We start from the raw sequence: 25,121 nt of genomic DNA, 5'->3' as shown, positions 1-25,121 counted from the left end.
TAAAGACTGGACCTTAGTAGCACCAAGGCTCTAGAAATGACCTTAAAACTAAAAAGGGAAGGAACAGACATTCTTTTCTATGCCTCCCGGCTTCCTTGCTTTCCCTGTCATCCCTTATAACACCCATTCAACTCTGAGAGAGAGCAAGGGATAGCACTTTAGTCTACGGTCCCTATCCTTTTTCCAAAGTATCTCTCAGAACCGTTTGGGTACATTACAGCCTTCATAGCCACAGAAAAACCCTCCTCCTAGATAATTCACTTTCGTACAGTTTGTGGAAAGCCAGGAGAACGGGAGACCCAGTGGGGTAGAGCGTTTACAGGATCTGAGAGACCCAAGTTTGAATCTTCTCTCTACCATGGAAGCTTTCTGAATGACTTTGGGCCTGGCACACTCTCAGCTTAACCTGCCTCACAGGGTTGCTGTGAGGATAAAACAAGAGTCAACGAGAACACCTTGGGGAGGAAGGCAGGGTATAAATGAAATAAAGCTATAAGGATTGCTGTACAAGGACTGCAGGCTAGTTGACTGTGCATGAGGAGTTGACTGTGCATGAGGACAGTCACAGGCTGATCTCAAAGCTACCCGCATGGCTCGGCCACTTTACTATTAAATATTGTGACCCCATGTGATATTCACATGTTCCCCCAATGCCTTCGGAATGATCTCAAGTGTAAAGCTTATTTTAAAATAAGCAGGACCTTTAAAGACAGAGTCATATCCTCCTATAGATTCTCTGCCAATGTAAGCGAAATGGGACAATCTGCTTAAAAAGGTACATGTAGAAATGGCATCTGAGACTGTGAGAGTGGGGAGACAAAAGAAGGCAAAGGAATAGAGTTGTGTAGAAAACGAAAGACTCTTTGCAGGGGGCCTGTCTCTGGCTTCAAAATTAATACCTTTGAAACTGCCGGTATGAGGTATGGGGAGGTGCCGAGAGAGAGGGAGGGAGGGAGGGAGGGAGGGAGAGATTCATTCCTGAGAAAAATGCAAGGAGGCGAGTTGCCACCATGCCATGCCGCATGATAAGTTTCCAACACTATTTTCCTCTGGTTCAGAAATAAAGATCTTGGCTGCACAACAAAAGGTTTTTTCAAAGGAAAAGGACCTGGGGTGGGGGTGGCTAGGAGATATAATAAACAAAGCCATTACAATCTGTGCACATGGCAACCTCTGAACATGTACTTAAATCAGCCCCTTTTCAATTTTCAGCAAAAACCAGCCTGCAATAGGAGACACCCCCCCTCCATTGGACACAGTTAGTATTAGATTATGAAAACATTACAATGTAAAGCCCCACAAAAAGAGAAACTGAGCAGGAGAAAGCAGGCATGAGGATCTTAACATGCCTTTCTCCCTCTTACTATGAGAAATGTAAGGAGCGGCTTCTCATGCCAGGGGGAGGCTGAGCTTTCAGATGCCCAAAGCCTGCCGAGAGAGCAGTGCCCATCCTGTTGTAGCCACTCCAGATGAGAGAGAGGCAAAGGCAGGAGAAAAGCTTCCCATGCCAGGGGGTGAGTTTTCAGATGCCCCAAGCCTGCAGAGCCAGCACTGATCCGTCTGCCATTGCCCCTCTTCCTGGTCCCAAGTGACCCCTGCCCTCTCCAGCCCTGCCCCTGCACACCCTGTGCTTGAGCTCCTACCTCCAGACAGGCTCACATGTAGCCCAGCAATTCAAACCGCATTCAAAAGGCAAACGGCTCTAAGGCAGGGAGACAAACGTCCCAGAGAAAGCCCAGGCCCCGCCTCTCCTCTCCTACGGAGCCTGAGAGGAACCAAACTGCCTCCAGATGTGGGCGGGGCCTGCTAAGCCCACCAACTAGCAGGGAGAGAGAAAAGCTCAAACCACGTGCAGCTGCTGCTTCAGGAATTAAAGGGACAGTTTAGTGCAGTGCGGGGCTGGGAAAGCTCTTTAGCTTCTTGCCACAGCCCTGTTTCAAAAGACTGAAGGAACTGCTGCCCTCAACTTCCAGAGATCATCGCTGGCATTTTTAGACAAGCCCAATTTTACCCTAGAAAAAACTTTCAGAAGCCTGTGGAGGGTGTGAGTATGTGCTGTGCCTTCCTCCCCTGGAAGGGGGAATGCTGGAATAGATTTGCTATGTTTTGAAGGAGCCCTGTCACGTCCATCATTTTGATCATGTTTCTTTACACTACAAAGAGGCATTAAATAGCATGTCAGGCTAGGATCTGGGACTCCCAAGCGGAATTCCTGGGCCAGCCACACCATCTCAGCCTAACCTACCTGACAAGGTTGGGGCGGGGACAATGGAGGACAGGCAGGGTGGTATAGAGGTTAGTGTCATAGGACACACTGAACATTTTCTCACTGCTCTACTAGCATTCTGCATGAAAAAGAGCATTGCAAAAAGACTTCTCCCACTCAAGGCATGACAGAGAGGCAGTGTGGTACAGTAGTTAGTGCCCATTCCTCAGTTCTGCCAGGCTGCAAATCGCCACCCCCCCCCACAGGGGCTTTGGACATAATAAAAACTTATTGCATTAATAAATTCTCCCTCCACTCATGGCTTAATGAAGAGGCAGGGTTGTATAGTGGTTATTGTCCAAGGAAACGTTGAAAATTCTCTCACAGTTCTACTAGCATTCTGCATGCAAAAAAACTTTTCCACCCATGGCATAACAGAAAGGTAGTGTTGTACAGTGGTTAGTGTCCTTCCCTCAGTTCTGCCAGGCTGCAAATCTCCCCCCCCCACACACACACAGGAGCTTTGGACATACTACAAACTTGTTGCAGGCAGGATTGTAGGAGGGACAGTTTTAGTGTGCAAGGACACACGGGAACTTAAACTCTCTGCTGTTCTAGCATTCTGGAAGAAAAGCAGCACTAAGAAATTCTTCCTCCATTAATGGCTGAATGAGGAGGCAGCTTGATATAATGGTTAGCGTCCAAGGACACATTGAAAATTTTCTCAGTGTTCTGCATGAAAAAGAGCATTACAAAAAGAATTTTCCTGCTCATGGCATAACAGAGAGTCAGTGTCGTACAGTGGTTAGTGTCCTTCCCTCAGTCCTGCCAGGCTGCATTTATCCCCCCCCCACACACACACAGGGGATGTGCACACACTAAAAACATACTGAAGGCAGGATTTTAGGAGAGAAAGTTTTAGTTTGCAAGGAAACAAGGAACCTTAACTCACTGCTGTTCTAGCATTCTGAAAGAAAAGCAGCATTTATAAATGCTCCCTCCACTCATGGCTTAAAGAGGAGGCAGGGTGGTCTAGTGGTTAGTTAGAGCAGTGAGAAAATGTTCAGTGTCACCTTGGACACTAACCACTATACCACACTGCCTCTTCATGGAGCCCTGAGTGGAGGGAGCATTTATTAATGCTGCTTTTCTTGCAGAATTCTAGAACATCGGTGAACTTAAACTTAACTCACTGCTGCTCTAACAATCTGCCAAAAAAGCAGCATTAGTAAATGCTCCCTCCACTCATGCCTGCGTGAAGAAGAAGTGTGGTATATTAGTGTCCCAGGACAGACACTAATGCAGAATGATAATAGAGCAGTGAGAGAGTGTTCAGTGTCTCCTTGGACACTAACCAATATACCACCCTGCCTTTTCACAAAGTTTTGCCTGCAATAAGTTCGGAGGGTGTCCAAAGGCATACTCATGAGTGGAGGGAGCATTGATTAATGCTGCCTCTCTTACAGATTGCTAGAGCAGCAGTGAGATAAGTTTCAGTGTGCCCCTGCACACTAAAACTGTCTCTCACGGCTCTACTAGCATTCAGCATGAAAAAGAAGCATTGCAAAAAGGCTTCTCCCGCTCATGGCATAAGAGACAGGCAGTGTGGTACAGTGGTTAGTGTCCTTCCCTCACTGTCCCTCCCACAATCCTGCCTGCAGTAAGTTTTCAGTATGTCCAAACCCACTATGGGAGGGGAGAGAATTGCACCGTGGCAGAACTGAGGGAAGGACACTAACCACTGTAGTACACTGCCTCTCTGTTATGCCATGAGTCTTTTTGCAATGCTCTTTTTCGCGCAGAATGCTAATAGAGCAGTAAGAGAGTGTTCAGTGTCTCCCTGGACACTAACCTGCCTCTTCACAAAGTTTTGCCTGCAATATGTTCTCAGTGTGTAAAAAGGCATATTCATGAGTGGAGGGAGCACTGATTAATGCTGCCTCTCTTACAGATTGCTAGAGCAGCAGTGAGATAAGTTTCAGTGTGCCCCTGCACACTAAAACTGTCTCTCACTGCTCTACTAGCATTCAGCATGAAAAAGAAGCATTGCAAAAAGGCTTTTCCCGCTCATGGCATAAGAGAGAGGCAGTGTGGTACAGTGGTTAGTGCACTTCCCTCACTGTCCCTCCCACAATCCTGCCTGCAGTAAGTTTTCAGTATGTCCAAACCCACTATGGGAGGGGAGAGAATTGCACCGTGGCAGAACTGAGGGAAGGACACTAACCACTGTACTACACTGCCTCTCTGTTATGCCATGAGTCTTTTTGCAATGCTCTTTTTCGCGCAGAATGCTAATAGAGCAGTGAGAGAGTGTTCAGTGTCTCCCTGGACACTAACCTGCCTCTTCACAAAGTTTTGCCTGCAATATGTTCTCAGTGCGTCCAAAGGCATACTCATGAGTGGAGGGAGCAATGATTAATGCTGCCTCTCTTACAGATTGCTAGAGCAGCAGTGAGATAAGTTTCAGTGTGCCCCTGCACACTAAAAATGTCTCTCACTGCTCTACTAGCATTCAGCATGAAAAAGAATTATTGCAAAAAGGCTTCTCCGGCTCATGGCATAAGAGAGAGGCAGTGTGGTACAGTAGTTAGTGTCCTTCCCTCACTGTCCCTCCCACAATCCTGCCTGCAGTAAGTTTTCAGTATGTCCAAACCCATTATGGGAGGGGAGAGAATTGCACCGTGGCAGAACTGAGGGAAGGACACTAACCACTGTACTACACTGCCTCTCTGTTATGCCATGAGTCTTTTTGCAATGCTCTTTTTCGCGCAGAATGCTAATAGAGCAGTGAGAGAGTGTTCAGTGTCTCCCTGGACACTAACCTGCCTCATCACAAAGTTTTGCCTGCAATATGTTCTGAGTGCGTCCAAAGGCATACTCATGAGTGGAGGGAGCACTGATTAATGCTGCCTCTCTTACAGATTGCTAGAGCAGCAGTGAGATAAGTTTCAGTGTGCCCCTGCACACTAAAACTGTCTCTCACGGCTCTACTAGCATTCAGCATGAAAAAGAAGCATTGCAAAAAGGCTTCTCCGGCTCATGGCATAAGAGAGAGGCAGTGTGGTACAGTGGTTAGTGTCCTTCCCTCACTGTCCCTCCCACAATCCTGCCTGCAGTAAGTTTTCAGTATGTCCAAACCCACTATGGGAGTGGAGAGAATTGCACCGTGGCAGAACTGTGGGAAGGACACTAACCACTGTACTACACTGCCTCTCTGTTATGCCATGAGTCTTTTTGCAATGCTCTTTTTCGCGCAGAATGCTAATAGAGCAGTGAGAGAGTGTTCAGTGTCTCCCTGGACACTAACCTGCCTCTTCACAAAGTTTTGCCTGCAATATGTTCTCAGTGTGTAAAAAGGCATATTCATGAGTGGAGGGAGCACTGATTAATGCTGCCTCTCTTACAGATTGCTAGAGCAGCAGTGAGATAAGTTTCAGTGTGCCCCTGCACACTAAAACTGTCTCTCACTGCTCTACTAGCATTCAGCATGAAAAAGAAGCATTGCAAAAAGGCTTCTCCCGCTCATGGCATAAGAGAGAGGCAGTGTGGTACAGTGGTTAGTGCCCTTCACTCACTGTCCCTCCCACAATCCTGCCTGCAGTAAGTTTTCAGTATGTCCAAACCCACTATGGGAGGGGAGAGAATTGCACCGTGGCTGAACTGAGGGAAGGACACTAACCACTGTACTACACTGCCTCTCTGTTATGCCATGAGTCTTTTTGCAATGCTCTTTTTCGCGCAGAATGCTAATAGAGCAGTGAGAGAGTGTTCAGTGTCTCCCTGGACACTAACCTGCCTCTTCACAAAGTTTTGCCTGCAATATGTTCTCAGTGTGTAAAAAGGCATATTCATGAGTGGAGGGAGCACTGATTAATGCTGCCTCTCTTACAGATTGCTAGAGCAGCAGTGAGATAAGTTTCAGTGTGCCCCTGCACACTAAAACTGTCTCTCACTGCTCTACTAGCATTCAACATGAAAAAGAAGCATTGCAAAAAGGCTTCTCCCGCTCATGGCATAAGAGAGAGGCAGTGTGGTACAGTGGTTAGTGTCCTTCCCTCACTGTCCCTCCCACAATCCTGCCTGCAGTAAGTTTTCAGTATGTCCAAACCCACTATGGGAGGGGAGAGAATTGCACCGTGGCTGAACTGAGGGAAGGACACTAACCACTGTACTACACTGCCTCTCTGTTATGCCATGAGTCTTTTTGCAATGCTCTTTTTCGCGCAGAATGCTAATAGAGCAGTGAGAGAGTGTTCAGTGTCTCCCTGGACACTAACCTGCCTCTTCACAAAGTTTTGCCTGCAATAAGTTCTGAGTGCGTCCAAAGGCATACTCACGAGTGGAGGGATAACTGATTAATGCTGCCTCTCTTACAGATTGCTAGAGCAGCAGTGAGATAAGTTTCAGTGTGCAGCTGCACACTAAAACTGTCTCTCACTGCTCTACTAGCATTCAGCATGAAAAAGAAGCATTGCAAAAAGGCTTCTCCCGCTCATGGCATAAGAGACAGGCAGTGTGGTACAGTGGTTAGTGTCCTTCCCTCACTGTCCCTCCCACAATCCTGCCTGCAGTAAGTTTTCAGTATGTCCAAACCCATTATGGGAGGGGAGAGAATTGCACCGTGGCAGAACTGAGGGAAGGACACTAACCACTGTACTACACTGCCTCTCTGTTATGCCATGAGTCTTTTTGCAATGCTCTTTTTCGCGCAGAATGCTAATAGAGCAGTGAGAGAGTGTTCAGTGTCTCCCTGGACACTAACCTGCCTTTTCACAAAGTTTTGCCTGCAATATGTTCTGAGTGCGTCCAAAGGCATACTCATGAGTGGAGGGAGCACCGATTAATGCTGCCTCTCTTACAGATTGCTAGAGCAGCAGTGAGATATGTTTCAGTGTGCCCCTGCACACTAAAACTGTCTCTCACTGCTCTACTAGCATTCAGCATGAAAAAGAAGCATTGCAAAAAGGCTTCTCCCGCTCGTGGCATAAGAGACAGGCAGTGTGGTACAGTGGTTAGTGCCCTTCCTTCACTGTCCCTCCCACAATCCTGCCTGCAGTAAGTTTTCAGTATGTCCAAACCCACTATGGGAGGGGAGAGAATTGCACCGTGGCAGAACTGAGGGAAGTACACTAACAACTGTACTACACTGCCTCTCTGTTATGCCATGAGTCTTTTTGCAATTCTCTTTTTTGCGCAGAATGCAAATAGAGCAGTGAGAGAGTGTTCAGTGTCTCCCTCGACACTAACCTGCCTTTTCACAAAGTTTTGCCTGCAATATGTTCTGAGTGCGTCCAAAGGCATACTCATGAGTGGAGGGAGCACTGATTAATGCTGCCTCTCTTACAGATAGCTAGAGCAGCAGTGAGATAAGTTTCAGTGTGCCCCTGCACACTAAAACTGTCTCCCACTGCTCTACTAGCATTCAGCATGAAAAAGGAGCATTGCAAAAAGGCTTCTCCGGCTCAAGGCATAAGAGACAGGCAGTGTGGTACAGTGGTTAGTGTCCTTCCCTCACTGTCCCTCCCACAATCCTGCCTGCAGTAAGTTTTCAGTATGTCCAAACCCACTATGGGAGGGGAGAGAATTGCACCGTGGCAGAACTGTGGGAAGGACACTAACCACTGTACTACACTGCCTCTCTGTTATGCCATGAGTCTTTTTGCAATGCTCTTTTTCGCGCAGAATGCTAATAGAGCAGTGAGAGAGTGTTCAGTGTCTCCCTCGACACTAACCTGCCTCTTCACAAAGTTTTGCCTGCAATATGTTCTGAGTGCGTCCAAAGGCATACTCATGAGTGGAGGGAGCACTGATTAATGCTGCCTCTCTTACAGATAGCTAGAGCAGCAGTGAGATAAGTTTCAGTGTGCCCCTGCACACTAAAACTGTCTCCCACTGCTCTACTAGCATTCAGCATGAAAAAGGAGCATTGCAAAAAGGCTTCTCCGGCTCAAGGCATAAGAGACAGGCAGTGTGGTACAGTGGTTAGTGTCCTTCCCTCACTGTCCCTCCCCCAATCCTGCCTGCAGTAAGTTTTCAGTATGTCCAAACCCACTATGGGAGGGGAGAGAATTGCACCGTGGCAGAACTGTGGGAAGGACACTAACCACTGTACTACACTGCCTCTCTGTTATGCCATGAGTCTTTTTGCAATGCTCTTTTTCGCGCAGAATGCTAATAGAGCAGTGAGAGAGTGTTCAGTGTCTCCCTGGACACTAACCTGCCTCTTCACAAAGTTTTGCCTGCAATATGTTCTCAGTGTGTAAAAAGGCATATTCATGAGTGAAGGGAGCACTGATTAATGCTGCCTCTCTTACAGATTGCTAGAGCAGCAGTGAGATAAGTTTCAGTGTGCCCCTGCACACTAAAAATGTCTCTCACTGCTCTACTAGCATTCAGCATGAAAAAGAAGCATTGCAAAAAGGCTTCTCCCGCTCATGGCATAAGAGAGAGGCAGTGTGGTACAGTGGTTAGTGCCCTTCCCTCACTGTCCCTCCCACAATCCTGCCTGCAGTAAGTTTTCAGTATGTCCAAACCCACTATGGGAGGGGAGAGAATTGCACCGTGGCAGAACTGAGGGAAGGACACTAACCACTGTACTACACTGCCTCTCTGTTATGCCATGGGTCTTTTTGCAATGCTCTTTTTCGCGCAGAATGCTAATAGAGCAGTGAGAGAGTGTTCAGTGTCTCCCTGGACACTAACCTGCCTCTTCACAAAGTTTTGCCTGCAATATGTTCTGAGAGCGTTCAAAGGCATACTCATGAGTGGAGGGAGCACTGATTAATGCTGCCTCTCTTACAGATTGCTAGAGCAGCAGTGACATAAGTTTCAGGGTGTCCCTGCACACTAAAACTGTCTCTCACTGCTCTACTAGCATTCAGCATGAAAAAGAAGCATTGCAAAAAGGTTTCTCCCGCTCATGGCATAAGAGAGAGGTAGTGTGGTAGAGTGGTTAGTGTCCATCCCTCACTGTCCCTCCCACAATCCTGCGTGCAGTAAGTTTTCAGTATGTCCAAACCCACTATGGGAGGGGAGAGAATTGCACCGTGGCAGAACTGAGGGAAGGACACTAACCACTGTACTACACTGCCTCTCTGTTATGCCATGAGTCTTTTTGCAATGCTCTTTTTCGCGCAGAATGCTAATAGAGCAGTGAGAGAGTGTTCAGTGTCTCCCTGGACACTAACCTGCCTCTTCACAAAGTTTTGCCTGCAATAAGTTCTGAGTGCGTCCAAAGGCATACTCATGAGTGGAGGGAGCACTGATTAATGCTGCCTCTCTTACAGATTGCTAGAGCAGCAGTGAGATAAGTTTCAGGGTGTCCCTGCACACTAAAACTGTCTCTCACTGCTCTACTAGCATTCAGCATGAAAAAGAAGCATTGCAAAAAGGCTTCTCCCGCTCATGGCATAGGAGTGAGGCAGTGTGGTACAGTGGTTAGTGCCCTTCCCTCACTGTCCCTCCCGCAATCCTGCCTGCAGTAAGTTTTCAGTATGTCCAAACCCACTATGGGAGGGGAGAGAATTGCACCGTGGCAGAACTGAGGGAAGGACACTAACCACTGTACTACACTGCCTCTCTGTTATGCCATGAGTCTTTTTGCAATGCTCTTTTTCGCGCAGAATGCTAATAGAGCAGTGAGAGAGTGTTCAGTGTCTCCCTGGACACTAACCTGCCTCTTCACAAAGTTTTGCCTGCAATATGTTCTCAGTGTGTAAAAAGGCATATTCATGAGTGGAGGGAGCACTGATTAATGCTGCCTCTCTTACAGATTGCTAGAGCAGCAGTGAGATAAGTTTCAGGGTGTCCCTGCACACTAAAACTGTCTCTCACTGCTCTACTAGCATTCAGCATGAAAAAGAAGCATTGCAAAAAGGCTTCTCCCGCTCATGGCATAAGAGACAGGCAGTGTGGTACAGTGGTTAGTGTCCTTCCCTCACTGTCCCTCCCACAATCCTGCCTGCAGTAAGTTTTCAGTATGTCCAAACCCACTATGGGAGGGGAGAGAATTGCACCGTGGCAGAACTGAGGGAAGGACACTAACCACTGTACTACACTGCCTCTCTGTTATGCCATGAGTCTTTTTGCAATGCTCTTTTTCGCGCAGAATGCTAATAGAGCAGTGAGAGAGTGTTCAGTGTCTCCCTGGACACTAACCTGCCTCTTCACAAAGTTTTGCCTGCAATATGTTCTCAGTGTGTAAAAAGGCATATTCATGAGTGGAGGGAGCACTGATTAATGCTGCCTCTCTTACAGATTGCTATAGCAGCAGTGAGATAAGTTTCAGGGTGTCCCTGCACACTAAAACTGCCTCTCACTGCTCTACTCGCATTCAGCATGAAAAAGAAGCAAACTGTAAAGCTTAGATAAAATCCAAACTGAAACATAGCAATAAACTCATTAAAAATAAACAGCTGCAGGCAATCAATCAAAAGCTGGAGACTCAAAAAAATCACTATACAGGACACGGCCTAATACCACTGGGAATGTTGTTTGGACCATCTTCCCCCTCTATTTTTTCTTTGGACAGCCTCACAACCATCAGATGAAATCACAATGTCTCTGCTTAAGACTGTTGTCCAAGCAGAGGGTCTTTTGGACAGTCTGAGCAGCAGACACACCTCGCTCAGCACACCTTGCTTTGAACCTTATTTCAAAGAACAGAAGTGAAACAGGGTGCTCTAAAAAGTGGCACTTACTGAAGTGGAATCATTGCACTTGAGCTTCTTGATCAAAATCGTTACTGGGAAGATTTTTATAGCGTTTTCATATAACTCTTAAAGCAGACTACAAAATCCATTAAAATGCAAATTAGCAAAAATGCCTTCCTCCACAATATCTACATGAAATCAGGTTCAAATCATCTAAGCAGAGGCTAAATGGCCCTCTGACAGCAATGCTGATTCTATGAACCAAAGCAGAGCATGAGGGGGAGGGCAGGAAGGGTTGCATCAGTGCATAGTTCTCGTGGCCCTTTCTTACATGCCCAGGGAGATGTCAATCACCATTTGGGAGTCAAGAAGCAATTTTCTCCAAGCCAGTTTGGCCAGGAATCCAGGATGTTTTTTGCCGTCTTCTGGGCATGGAGCAGGGTTCACTCGGGGTGTAGGAGGGTTAGTTGTGAACTTCCTGCATTACGCAAGGGGTTGGACTAGATGACCCTGGAGATCCCTTCCAACTTCCTCCAAGCAGCAAGAAATATTTGTATTCGTATGTGGTAGGGTGCTTTCATTGTCAAAACCAGAATTGTCTAGAATAAAAATAACATTGTGGGTAAAACTTTCAATTTAATCATGGCTCCTTTTCCCCCAAAATTGACAAGTTGATTTTCTCCCATCTCACTAGATCGCTTATAATTTCATTCCAGTTCTTAATATAATTATTTTGATACAACATACAATTCATATTTTCAAAACAATACCCAAATATTTTACTTTTTTCTCAATTCCAACTCAGCCATTCTCTCAAGTTCTATTCAAATATTTGTATTGAAGAATGGAGAGCGCATCACTATCATATCTGTATCTTCATTTCATATACACTTTTATATAAATTATTACACTGATCAAGGAGAAAGTGCTTAAGTAAAAAGACAGCAAAGTATTTACCGACTCCATGGCTGAAAGTAGCAGTTAGCAGGCCGTGGATAAAATCCAAAAGGACGTCCCCTCCTCCAACCAAGTTCTGTATCCTGAAAGGCAAAAGTTAGCTGGTATAAATATTAAGACTTGTAGGCCGACCCTCGGGGGCGGGGGGGGAGCATGTTAAAATTACTCTGCCTGATAAATCCATAAAAATCTCTTCTGAATTCTATTCTTGCGGTGCTTTGCTATTTCGACAGCCCATTATTAGGACGGGTAGAAAAACACTGCCAAGAGGGAGTGTAATTAAAGTGTCATAAATATATATTAGTGATAGAAAAGGGTTTCCTGGCTCGAGGCCTGACCACAGGTCCCTTCACAAATGACCGCAATCTCACTGTCACGGTTGTGCTCCTACCTCCAAGATGCAATTTCTTCTCAGAAAAGGGTTCAGATTCAAAAACAGAGAAGAGTGCAAATAATAGTTGACAAAATCCTGTCAAAAATCCAGGCTAAAATGAAGACATTTGCCTTCCTTGTTTGGGGCAGAGAGCATTTAAAAACAAAAAACATTGCCATTTAATTTGCACAAACCCTTGCAATGATGCTGATTGCAATAACACAGTAGGCTGCAATAAGTTTTACAAGACCAGAAAATTGGACACAATGCTCACAAGAATCAAGAGAAAGGGATACAATTTCTCCTACAAAGAAAAAAAATTACCACTGCAAATAAACTTTGAATTTATTTACTGTCCAAGTTTAAAAACACAAGCAGTAACCGATGCTATCAACCCAAGTTGGTGCTTACAAATGTGCGTTATGTGCCATCAAGTCACTTCCGACCGATGGCAACCCTATGAAGGAAGGACCTCCAAAACGTACTATTGTTAATTGAGTTGGTCAGATCTTGCAAACTAGTGGAAGAGGCTTCCTTTATTGAGCCAAGCCATTTCCTTTTAGTTCTTCCTCTTCTCCCACTGTCTTGCACATTCCCTAGCATTACTGCATTTTCCAGTGAGTCTTTCTTCTTAATTGTACCTACTTTACAACTATCCCATACTAGCCATTCACTACAAACAGTAAGAGGAGAAATAAAATACCCCCTCCTTTTAAAATATTACCCTTATAGATTTAAAAAAAACCTAACCACTACCAAAAAGAATATCTGCTGTCTGCTTTTACTATTCTAGAAGAAGCAGAGAAGCCAGCTGTTAAGTAAAAAAAGCCAACACTAACTTATAAAAGGAAAAGATTTGTGCATTTGAAAGCTACATGTACAATCTTTACTAGAGAAAGAATGCAGGAAAAATTACATTTGAGCAATGCAATAATTAGGGCTACGGAATGGTCTGAAGGTACCTGATGCAGTTCTGTTGCAGGTTTAGTTTGGCAAGAGCCCTTGGAAGGGAGAACACGTGTGACCCCTACGTAATCCTCCAAGGAAAGCATTAAATTTGACAAAAACAATACAAGTGAGAGTCCCCATCTTCAGAGGCAAGCATTCATATGCTCACTAAGCTACAAAGCTCTGAGAAATTAGCTTCAATTGTGCATCTTGATAGTGAAACCACCATCAATGCTGTAGAGCAAGAATTGTAAAGTACTTTGTACAGCTAGACATTTAAACAATAAAGAGGTTTGATGCTTTCAGAGAGACAATGAACAACATATCCTTCCCCAAACCAGCTATGCCATTTAGCCAAGGAAGAATTCTCTCGGGTTTGAAAAATAACTAGTTTTCTTGTAACTATGGGTGGAAACCACTGCATGGCAATGTCTGTGTATTTGCCTAATTCCAACCACGTCATATATGCCAGTACAACAGAGTCAAGAGCATTGATAAAATATGAAATTGAACTCACGTGCTGCAATGCATACAAGCTGATCTCGACAGCAGAAGGATAAAAACTATGCCAAGCCAAGTACAGAACAGTACATTTTACAAAAAACAAAGCAACATGCATTTTTAATGTTGCACTTCTATTTCTGTTAGCTGCCGGGGGGATCTTTTGTGGTTCTAAAGAGAAAGCAGGCTGTGTGCCATATTGAGAAGAAAACAGAGCAGGTAAAACAACACATTTGATCATGCCAACCAGGCACAACCAGTTTGTGGTATTGGTTAAGCGTGTGGATTTGGTTCCACTTGAAGCCAGCTGGGTGACCTTGGGTCAGTCACAGCTCTTTCAGAGCTCTCTCAGCACCACCTACCTCACAGGGCGATTGTTGTGGGGACAATAGCAACATACTTTGTACACCGCTCTGAGTGGTGTAAAGTTGTCCTGAGGGGTGGTATATAAATCCTATGTTATTGTTATTGTTGTTGTTGTTATACAGGCTTACAAAGATTACAGAACTTGCAAAAATTACACTTTTTAAGGCACAATTTTTAAGTCTCCGCCACTCTTCTTTGATTGTTGTGTTGTATATTCCCCTAACTCATGAGGTTATCTTGCTTTACCTTCACAACAACGCTGTGAGGTAATAAAGACAAGGAGAGATTCTCCCCAAGGTCTATAGTGAGCCCAATATAGTGCCTTAATATAAATTTGAATTCAGGTCTTCACAGTCAAATATTCTATGCCTGTATTTTTAAATTCTTCTATGAGCTTCTGAAAGGATTTGAGTTAAGCTCTTAGTTACACAAAACTTCAGTCTATGACATCTGAACAGTACGAGGTGCTCACAACTCAAGAAGTTTAACGTCACTGGGTTGGCACATCAATGCTGGGCTGTTAGTCACCATTCTAGTATTAAGAACTGATATTTTATTCTGCAGTCCCAGATCCCATTTATGCATGTATTTTCAAAAGATGTAGGGCAGAAAATTTTGTGGTATTTAGTTTTCTACAGCAAATTTTCCATGACTAAAGATTCATTGTTTCATCAAACTAACAACAGTGAACGAATGCCACTGCCAACACAGTATTAAGCAAGTTCGGCAGTGTCCAAGTTGAGATTAATGTTTCTACATGACTATCCCTAGAAAGAATGTATGAGTGTGTACAGGTATGTTTTATTGACTTGAAAATGGGGCGCAGTGGCACAAACGCATACAATAATCCAAATTAAAAAATCAAGTTTTTAAACTGGCTGCTGCACAAGTCAAATCAAAACTGAAATTCAGATTTTTATCTATGTCTCATCTCACATGGCAAATGGGATACTTCGATCACCGACCTGATATGGAACTAACAAGCAATGCGAATGATGCTGAGGAGGGTGAGAGTCCAACAGAGGCCTCCCTACAAGACGGTTGCATTCTGTTGAAACAGATGAGTAGGAAACTTTTTATGCTCGTTTTGTGGTGTGCTAAAGTTAGTGTTAATCAATTTTAGCACGCCCCAAATCAATCAATTTTTTTCAAAGATTTAAACAATGTAACAGAAGTGCATGCAATATTGCCTTAAACTTTACAAGTATTACTCGAATAACAATAATTTCCAGATAAAGTTTGAATGTAAATGTAAAAAATAAAACACACTGTTTTTTTCCATAATCAAATATTTCAGTTCAAGAATTTGTTGCTAGGGGGCATAAAATGAACATGGGGTATATTTAAAGGTTTACTAAATGAAAGTCAAAACAAATGTGCTAAAACAGATCACATTCTGTTTAGAGCATCCAAATGTTTTGCAGAGAAATTCTGGAAATGTTTTATTTTCAGAAATCCCGCATCTTTTTCCCCCCTCTCACTCAGGACAATGTTTTCACACTTTACAATGCTTCCTTGCCAGGTCTGAGAACGAATGCTGCTGGGACACCTGGAACGGTGTGCATACTGGTGGTGGTGGACAGCGCTAGCAATTCGTAGCTGACTGATGGTGCTGGAGTCTGCATAGTGATTTAGGTCTTCTTTGGAAGTCTCTCACCCAATTAGTAACCGAGGCTAACCCTGCTGAATGTCCAAGATCTGAAGAGGTGGGGCTTGCCTGCGCTATCCATGTCAAGGTACCATACATATTACTCACATTTATTGGGGGGGGGGGGAACAGTAACTCTCTGTAGTATTGTGGGTCAGGACAGTGTTTCAAACATGGTTGACAGTCTTTACCGAACAGCCACGTTTGCTGAACAAATCTATACATGTCCTGGATCTACAGCACATTGTAATGGGAGCTTTTGCTCACATTTTATCTGCAAGCCTGAATCAAGGCCATATATGACACCGCTTGGTATTTTTTAGTAGAAATTAGCTCTTTTCAAAATTTACTTACAAACTACGTCCTCCAAAGGGTCTTATTTTCTGACCGCCTCCAATGCTTAGCAGCTCTAATATGGACTCTGAAATTAAAGAACTAGGAGGCACTTTCTTCACCAGCACCACCAACAGTGAGGTTATTAACTAGAACAGAGGATATTTGAGGAAAGAGAAATGCGCCTTGTGTGTCTTACTTAATGGTGTCCAGTTTTAAGAAAACATCAACAAGTAAAACAAATTAATTGCTCAAAGCTTCACACCAGTCCACCTTAGCCAAGAACTCAGAAGGCACACCCCAGAAGGTCACTGAGCACCCAATCTTCCCCCTTAGCTTGGCCTCTCTCTGCAGATCAAGACAGCCACGAGCTGATCAGTGTTGGCCACCTGATTTCCCCATCGTGGAACACATTCAGATGCTTTGGTTAGGGCTGCTGAGTCCCACGAACAGTCACTGCCTGGCACATGTGTCAACCTGTCCCACACTGAACACCACTGCCCTAACACAGAGACCAAAATAATCAATGGATGTCAAACAGGCACACACAACGCCCCCATTAACAAGCAGCCTAGGATTTATACAACACAAGGCAGAATTAAAAACACATAACACCAAACCACCCTTTGGTCAAGCTTCTCTGACAAGTCTGAAGAGTCTCACATGGAAGCCTTTTTAGGCTGAAGTTCACTGCCTTTCCAGCATACCGCATGTGCTTTGCTCCACTTCTCCCCTCCCCCCACTCAACACCAGAGAATATAATGGCCTTTAAACCAATCAGGGATATTTGCAAGCTTCACAAAAAAGAATTTAGTAACATGCAGTGGCCTGGTCAGCTTTTGCCTCCAAAGCTAACTCCCATTACTCTAAATGAACCCTCAAAGCAGCACACACCCATGAACCTGAACACTACGGGGAGCCCTAAAAAGAAGGCTTGCCTAAGCAAGACACGTGGCAGCACCTTGGTGATAGTAGACAAAAAGGAGAACACTCTCACATTCCTGACAAGGCAACAAGAGCAAACCACACTCAGGTCCTGAATGTTAAATTCATTTAAATATTGCATAAAACCAATTCTCTAGAAGGATTTATCCCTAAAAGGGCAAGGGAAATATAAAACTAAAATTCTTCCATTACTCGTATTGCTTTGAATTAAAAAGAGGAGGTAGACACAGCTTGCTTGTGTACATGAGTAGACAAAGCATTTGCAGTTCAATGACCTGGAAAAATGCTCACATGTGGCTCACAGCCACAACTCTGTCTTTGGGTGCTACAACTCTGAAGATGCCAGCCACAGCTGCTGGCGAAACGTCAGGAACTACAATGCCAAGACCACAGCTATACAGCCCGAAAAATCCACAACAACCATCATTCTCCGGCCGTGAAAGCCTTCGACCACAATTCAGTGTTTGCACAAAATGAAGCACTGACGTCTGGACTAAATGAAGCTCCTCCCTCTAAATCAAGCCTTCCAAGCCACTTTTTTATCAATAGAAAATTGTCTCAAAATAGCCTCTTCATTCTTGAGAAAGAAATCCTGATTTAGCATGATGCTCTGAACAATTATACTGCATTGAAATTGGATGGTCTAGCTGTTTTGCTGCCACAAACTAACAAGGCAAACTCCTTTGAAGCCTCACACAAGCCAACTGATCCCAACACCAAAAGGAGATGTTTACCAGTGCAATCCTACACAGAGTTACACCGGTCTAAGCCCATTGAAGTCAATGGCCTTAGACTGGAGTAACTCTCCATAGGATTGCACTGTACATTTACTAGCAAAGGAATGTTTTGGTTGCACCCTCCCTCTCTCCCCCCCCCAATTGCATCTTCTCTCTCCTCCCCTCCTCTTCTATATTTGACCAGTTTCTGTACCATGCATCTGACGAAAAGAACTTGATTCTCGAAAGCTTATGCTACAATAAACTTGGTTACTCTTAAAGGTGCTACTGGACTCTTTTTGATTTTCCTTTAAATCAAGCCTTCCAAGCCACTTTTCACTCTTCATTCTTGAGAAAGAAATCCTGATTTAGCATGATGCTCTGAACAATTATTTTTTTTCCTTTTTTTCCTTTTACAATGAGATGCCCAAGCCTTGAGAAAACTTTGAAGCAAATATTCTTTAAGAAAAGCTGGAAGTGATTTGCTTAAGGCCACTTAGTCTTTAATATCCAATTTTCTGCCAATATTGGCTCCCAAAGCTATCTACAATAATTAAAATCCACCACAAAGATAAAATGTATTAGTAAATCGACACCTGTTTGGGGCATGTTCTGAATGCCCTCCTCCTTGAGGCTTGTCTGGCACCTGCTTCACTTTCTTTTAGGCGTCAGGCTAAAACACACAAGTTTGTCCATGCTTTTTAAGGGGTGGGTAGGTGGGTGGGTTTGCCAGATTTTTAATGGTCTGATTCTGCTTTATGGATAGGTCTTATGCTGCTTATGTCCAGTGGCTGGCTTTTAATGGCTTGTTGGAATATTAGGGTGATTTTACTGGTGAGCTGCCTCGAGCAGGACTCTGAAGAGGCGGCACAGAAACCTTGTAAATAAATGAAATTCTGCATACATTTAAAATACTACATTGACAGTAGCACTACATGCTATTGCAACATTTATGCCATTTAGGAGGATGGGAATGTCACAAATCCCAAAGAGCCAACAACACCCAACGAGTTGGGAATCTCTAGTCTGACCAAACAACTCTCCACCCATCACTTCCAAAGAGATGCAAGCAAAAACTCATCATTTTTCAACTGTGGAGTTAACCCCAAGAGGTTTCTAGCACACAAGAGGCATGCATGGCTCTGACAGAACCCCAAGCAAGGGAGATGCTTCAGGATGTGAAATTGAAAGAGTGAGTTACATACCGAGGTTGTACCAGACGCTCATCTCACCGGTGAGGGTTCTTGCTGTAATAATGGTTTGCCTCTCCTGCAAAGTCATCCAATTCCATTTTGCAATGCAGCTTCATGTGGAATTTTAGATCATGATCTTCATCCCAGGCTCTTACTTTGATTCTGTCAATGGAGATATGGCACTCATTGAAAACGACACACAAGGAAAAAGACTGTGGTTCCAAGACACTGCAGCCACAAGGGCAAGAGCACAACACCCCCTCAGACCCTCAGTGTCAGAGTACCCCAAACGTGGGCTGAACTGTTCGGCCTGGATGTCAAAGGCCGTCTAGAAGAAAAAACCTCTCACATTTTAAACTCTGTCCTTCCTGCCAGGGGCCCAGGGCAGCACACACAATTTGCTAAACCAGATTTGGTATGGGCAACGTCTTCTTTGCCTTATAGGCAGGTTAAGCAGACAACAAAGAACTAGCCAGTGAGCCCCTGGGCCCATGGTGTATCTCACAGAGCTGTTGTGCAGAAGAAACAGAGGAGAACAACGTATGCTGCTTTGGGCCTCCAATGGGGAGAATGGTGAGATATAAATGAAACAAACAAACTCATGGAGCAGGGTAGCAGGGAGAATAAAATGTTTAGGCAAATGCCTTGGGCCCTGACCAGGATGGCCTAGGCTAGCCTAGTCCCAGAAGCTGAGCAACACTGCCCTGGTCTATTACATGGCTGGGAGACCACCGAGGAAGTCTTAGGTCGCTACACAGAGACAGGCAATGGCAAACCACCACTGTCCACCTCTTGACTTGAGAACTCTATGAGGGTTTGCTGTCTGTCAGCTCTGCACTTCCCACTCAGTGACTTGGAGACAGAACCGAAAGCTCATGAAGTGATCCTGTGCACCTCTGCAAAGAGAAAGTGAAAGGCTTCTTGGGGAGGACGTGGGATAGCCAGGGGCTTTCAAGTACCTGTTCAAAAGCAACTGCCATAAAGCCACAGCTACGCTATTCTATGACATTGCTTTGTTTTCTTACAGGAACTCAGCAGGTGGCCTGGAGTCAGCTGCTCCACTGGGGCCCACCTCCCCAGCTGTATTGTGGGGACAATAATATACCGACTTTGTTCACTGCTCTCTAAGCAGGCACCAATCTGTCCAGAAGGACACTACATGAGCACACTGCTGTTGTTGCTGTAGTTACCTCTACTTCGTGCATAATTTTTAAAACCTCCATCATGTCCCCCTTGACTTCTCTCTTTTAAAAAATCATTCCTTATCATGGGAAATAGTTGTCTGTGCTGCTTGTAGATGAACTGAAGTTCATCTGGGTGGGCCAGTAAACATCTGAGTAAAAATGTCACATTCCCTCATTAGAACACTGAAAAAGGCAGAAAAACCCTGAAAGCCAACGAGAGGACACAATTTTGCCCACAAGCAAGGGGTGCTGAGCAGTAACCAGCATTGACCGGATGGCCCTTTAGGAATTTGGAAGGGAACTTGATACAAGTGAAAGCTTGAGCAGCAATCCTTGGTGCCCAGCAGCTTGTTAGGGTCAGGTTTAATAATCATGAAAAAGGCTCATAAACAGACAGCAGTTTCAGCAGTAAAAACTGGTGTGACCTTGTGGTTAAGGGGACCTGGAAGTAGCAAGCTAGAGAAAGCATGAAAGAGCAAATGGAGCAGTGCAAAGACTAATCGCCTCCATTCATTCCCAGGAGCCTCAAGAGAATCTGCTCTCATCTCTTTAAAACATCTCCACTGATCCTTGTCACTGACTCAGTCCCTTGCCTTTCTCCCCCATCCTCCCCCCCCCTTTGCAGACTTACAGTGAAATCTTAAACAGAGTGAATCCAGTCTAAGCCCACTGAAATCAGAGGGCTGAGACTGGACTAACTCTGCTTAGGATTTCACAGTTAGAATATTGGGGATAACCCGATCTGCATCCTTGACCCAGGAATTCTGAGCAGAAGACACAACAACAAATACCGTCAGTAGAAAAGAACAGAAGAGGCCAGAAACATGAAGCCAGAGCAAGGTTCCCTTCTTAAATGTGGGTGTATGGTGCCCTCAAGTCACAGCTCACTCAAGGCGACCCCCGGGGGGGGGGGGCTTTCACGGCAAGAGAGTCACAGAGGTGGTGCGCCACTGCCTGCCAATGCAGCCCTGGGCTTTGCCGGACGTCTCCCATCCAATGACTAACCAAAGCCGACCCTGCTTGGCTTCTGAGACCAGATAAGATCAGGCTCACCTGGGCTAGCCAGGTCAGGGCACAACCCTTAAAAACAGAACTGGAAATGCAAACCTAATCAACAAGGGGCTGCAGAAGGAACCAGATCAACGATGCCAAATGTAGCGCAGATATTGGGAACCATTGCAAGCCCCTGCTCCCTGCAACATGAAGGGAAAAAGTCTAGGCCGTCCCCTCTAGAGGAGCTGCTTTTTCTGGCACTGACCAGCGGGTGGGCGACCAAGGGAAGTAGTCACAACCCGCCCCCCAGGCTAAGGCTGCCCCACGGCGGAGGGCCAGGCGGCTCCTTTGCTCCGAGGCCCGAGCGAGTCTTCCCCCCTTCCCCTCTTGGCCAGTGCTGGCGGCGGGCCTTGCCCCTCGGGACTCCCCTCGTCCCTCGCAGGGCCAGCCAAGGGGGCCGAAGGGGCTTGGGGGCTGCCCGCCCGCCCGCCTTTTCCGCCGCTCTTTCGGCAGCGGCGGCTTCCCCCAACACTCCCAGAAGGCGCCGGCCTGGGCAGGGGGCGCCCCTCGGCTGACGGAGCTCGCTTACCTGAGCTCGCGTGCCGGCTGGACGGCGGGAAAGCAGCCGCCGCAGCAGGTCCCCCGTCTCCCAGCCCGCGCTGCGCCCTCGGCAAGGCTGCCCCGTAGAGGCCCGTAAACGGGGAAGGGGCGGCAGGGCGCGCGGGCGACAAGCCCTGCCAAGCGAAGGCGTGAAGGCGGCGGCTGGGAACTCCTCCTCCCCCCCCTCCCTCCCTCCCTCCCTCCCGCGGCGGCTCTCGCGGGAGCCTGGCTGGCTGGTTGCTTGGCTGCGGCCCTCTTTCCTCGTTGCCCAAACCGGGCGCTTCATTCCCAGCCAAAGGCCATCGAAGCGCAAGAAAGAGGGGCGCCCAAAACGCCTGTAAGAAGCGGGCTAGCACTGGAGCATCTCAGAGCACCAGCCCCTCTGGGGCATGGAAGTGCTTCATTTCAAAGATCCGGGCCCATAGCCCACCCGCGGAGGGTTGCCAGCTCCAGGGTGGGAAATTCCTGGAGATTTGGGAGGCGGAGCCTGGAGAGGGAAGGGACCTCAGCAGGATAGAATGCCATAGAGGCCTCCCTCTAAAGCAGCCAGTTTTTCCAGGGGACCTGCACTCTGTCACCTGCAGGCCCGTGGAAATTCCAGGAGATATCCAGCCACCACCTGGAGGCTGGCAACCCTATGCAGCAAATGAAAAAGCGCACAGCAGAATTGGCTGCCGATTTAGAAATAACCTCCTGGCACCTCCTGACCCTCTTTGCTGAGAAGCATAATTCCAGAGGGGCAGCAGTGCCGGCTGTTTTAGCACACCCTTGTAAAATAAAACAGAATTCTTTTTCTTCCAGGCAAGAGAGATGTCAGATTCGACTGCTCCTCTCTCTTCAAGTGCGCATGCTGCAGTGTATACAATGTATTTTGTTTTCTCAGTGCAGAACTGGCACTTCCTGGATACAGAATTTCAAAACTTTTTGAAAATGTGAATGGGCAGTTAGAAGCTGGAGTTGGTTACTTATTCCCAGTTCCTTCGCACTTCCTTATTCCTTATTCGTTATTCTCAAAGCCAAAGAAAAATATTGTGGGAAAACTGAAAAGCTCTACACTCCAAAATGAAGTTTGGAGGGGCACATATTATACACCTTCATATTCACAAGACTCAGCACTCTAAGCGGACCTATACTGGGTCATCCTACAAAACCCAGACCTTGAGTAAACAGCTTCAAAACAGGATGCCCCCAGAACAATTCAATAAGAAGAAACGGGCAGCAGCCGCAGGAGGAAAGAACTTTGGATCACCCCAAATCACACCGGTCTGAAGTCCAGAGCCTGTCCCCCACAAGTTGACATGTGCTGGTGCTGATCCAGTCTCTGGTTCTGGACCCAAGGCCTCGCATGTGGCCTGTCTCCAAGCACCCAGTATTAGACCTTTTTTTTCAATAAGGAAGGGGTGAAAATATAAGCCCCCTGCAACACCAAATAATCTTTGGATCACCCCAAATCACACACCCCTGAACTCCAGAGCCTGTCCCCCACAAGAGGACATGTGCTGGTGCTGATCCAGTCTCTGGTTCTGGACCTAAGGCCTCGCTACTGGCCTTCCTCCCAGCACCCAGTATTACACATGTTTTTAAATAGAGAAGTGGTACAAATATAAGCCCCCTGCAACCCCAATTAATCTTTGGATCACCCCAAATCACACACCCCTGAACTCCAGAGACTGTCCCCCACAACAGGACATGTGCTGGTGCTGATCCAGTCACTGGTTCCGGACCTATAAGCCCCCATTATTACACATGGCTTTGACTATGGAACTGGTGAAAATATAAGCCCCCTGCAACCCCAAATAATCTTTGGATCACCCCAAATCACACAGATCTGAACTCCAGAGCCTGTCCCCCACATGTTGACATGTGCTGGTGCTGATCCAGTCTCTGGTTCTGGACCTAAGGCCTCGCATGTGGCCTGACACCAGACAGCCAGTATTAGAATTTTTTTAATAAGGAAATGGTGAAAATGTAAGCCCCCTGCAACCCCAAATAGTCTTTGGATCACCCCAAATCACACACCCCTGAACTCCAGAGACTGTCCCCCACAAGTTGACATGTGCTGGTGCTGATCCAGTCTCTGGTTCTGGACCTCAGGTCTCGTATGTGGCCTGCTTCCAAGCACCCATTATTACACATGGCTTTGACTATGGAACTGGTGAAATATAAGCCCCTTGTAACCCCAAATAATCTTTGGATCACCCCGAATCACACAGATCTGAACTCCAGAGCCTGTCCCCCACTAGAGGACATGTGCTGGTGCTGATCCAGTCTCTGGTTCTGGACCCAAGGCCTCGCATGTGGCCTGTGTCCAAGCACCCAGTATTAGACCTTTTTTTCAATAAGGAAGGGGTGAAAATATAAGCCCCCTGCAACACCAAATAATCTTTGGATCACCCCAAATCACACACCCCTGAACTCCAGAGCCTGTCTCCCACAACAGGACATGTGCTGGTGCTGATCCAGTCACTGGTTCTGGACCTATAAGCCCCCATTATTACACATGGCTTTGACTATGGAACTGGTGAAAATATAAGCCCCCTGCAACACCAAATAATCTTTGGATCACCCCAAATCACACACCCCTGAACTCCAGAGACTGTCCCCCACAAGAAGACATGTGCTGGTGCTGATCCAGTCTCTGGTTCTGGACCTATAAGCACCCATTATTACACATGGCTTTGACTATGGAACTGGTGAAAATATAAGCCCCCTGCAACACCAAATAATCTTTGGATCTCCCCAAATCACACAGATCTGAACTCCAGAGCCTGTCCCCCACATGTTGACATGTGCTGGTGCTGATCCAGTCTCTGGTTCTGGACCTAAGCCCTCGCATGTGGCCTGCCACCAGACAGCCAGTATTAGAATTTTTTTTAATAAGGAAATGGTGAAAATGTAAGCCCCCTGCAACCCCAAATAGTCTTTGGATCACCCCAAATCACACACCCCTAAACTCCAGAGACTGTCCCCCACAAGTTGACATGTGCTGGTGCTGATCCAGTCTCTGGTTCTGGACCTCAGGTCTCATATGTGGCCTGCTTCCAAGCACCCATTATTACACATGACTTTGACTATAGAACTGGTGAAAATATAAGCCCCCTGCAACCCCAAATAATCTTTGGATCACCCCAAATCACACACCCCTGCACTCCAGAGACTGTCCCCACAAGTTGACATGTGCTGGTGCTGATTCAGTCTCTGGTTCTGGACCTCAGGCCTCGCATATGGCCTGCCACCAAGCACCCAGTATTAGACCTTTTTTTGAAGAAGGAAATGGTGAAAATATAAGCCACCTGCAACCCCAAATAATCTTTGGATCACCCGAAATCACACACCCCTGAACTCCAGAGCCTGTCCCCCACAAGAGGACATGTGCTGGTGCTGATCCAGTCTCTGGTTCTGGACCTCAGGTCTCGTATGTGGCCTGCTTCCAAGCACCCATTATTACACATGGCTTTGACTATGGAACTGGTGAAATATAAGCCCCTTGTAAACCCAAATAATCTT

At 46.1% G+C, this 25,121-nt stretch overlaps 1 long non-coding RNA gene across 2 annotated transcripts in view; it reads right to left on the bottom strand.

Moving 5' to 3' along the window:
- Window positions 1–18,931, bottom strand: part of LOC129346787 (uncharacterized) — a 36,284-nt gene extending 17,353 nt beyond the window's left edge. Inside the window, exons 1-2 of one of the 2 annotated variants that reach the window (XR_008598934.1) lie at window positions 18,850–18,931; window positions 11,815–11,897 (exon numbers count right to left, since the gene is read on the bottom strand). This is a non-coding gene — a long non-coding RNA (uncharacterized LOC129346787). Of the gene's footprint in view, window positions 1–1,643; window positions 1,726–11,814; window positions 11,898–18,849 lie in introns of those variants that run through there. The other variant, XR_008598935.1, reaches the window with a different exon arrangement.
- Between the last annotated feature and the right edge of the window lie 6,190 nt (window positions 18,932–25,121).

Source organism: Eublepharis macularius, unplaced genomic scaffold (assembly GCF_028583425.1).
Source record: "Eublepharis macularius isolate TG4126 unplaced genomic scaffold, MPM_Emac_v1.0 Eublepharis_24, whole genome shotgun sequence".
Classification (NCBI taxonomy): domain Eukaryota; kingdom Metazoa; phylum Chordata; class Lepidosauria; order Squamata; family Eublepharidae; genus Eublepharis; species Eublepharis macularius.
This window is presented reverse-complemented; position numbering and strand designations above follow the sequence as displayed.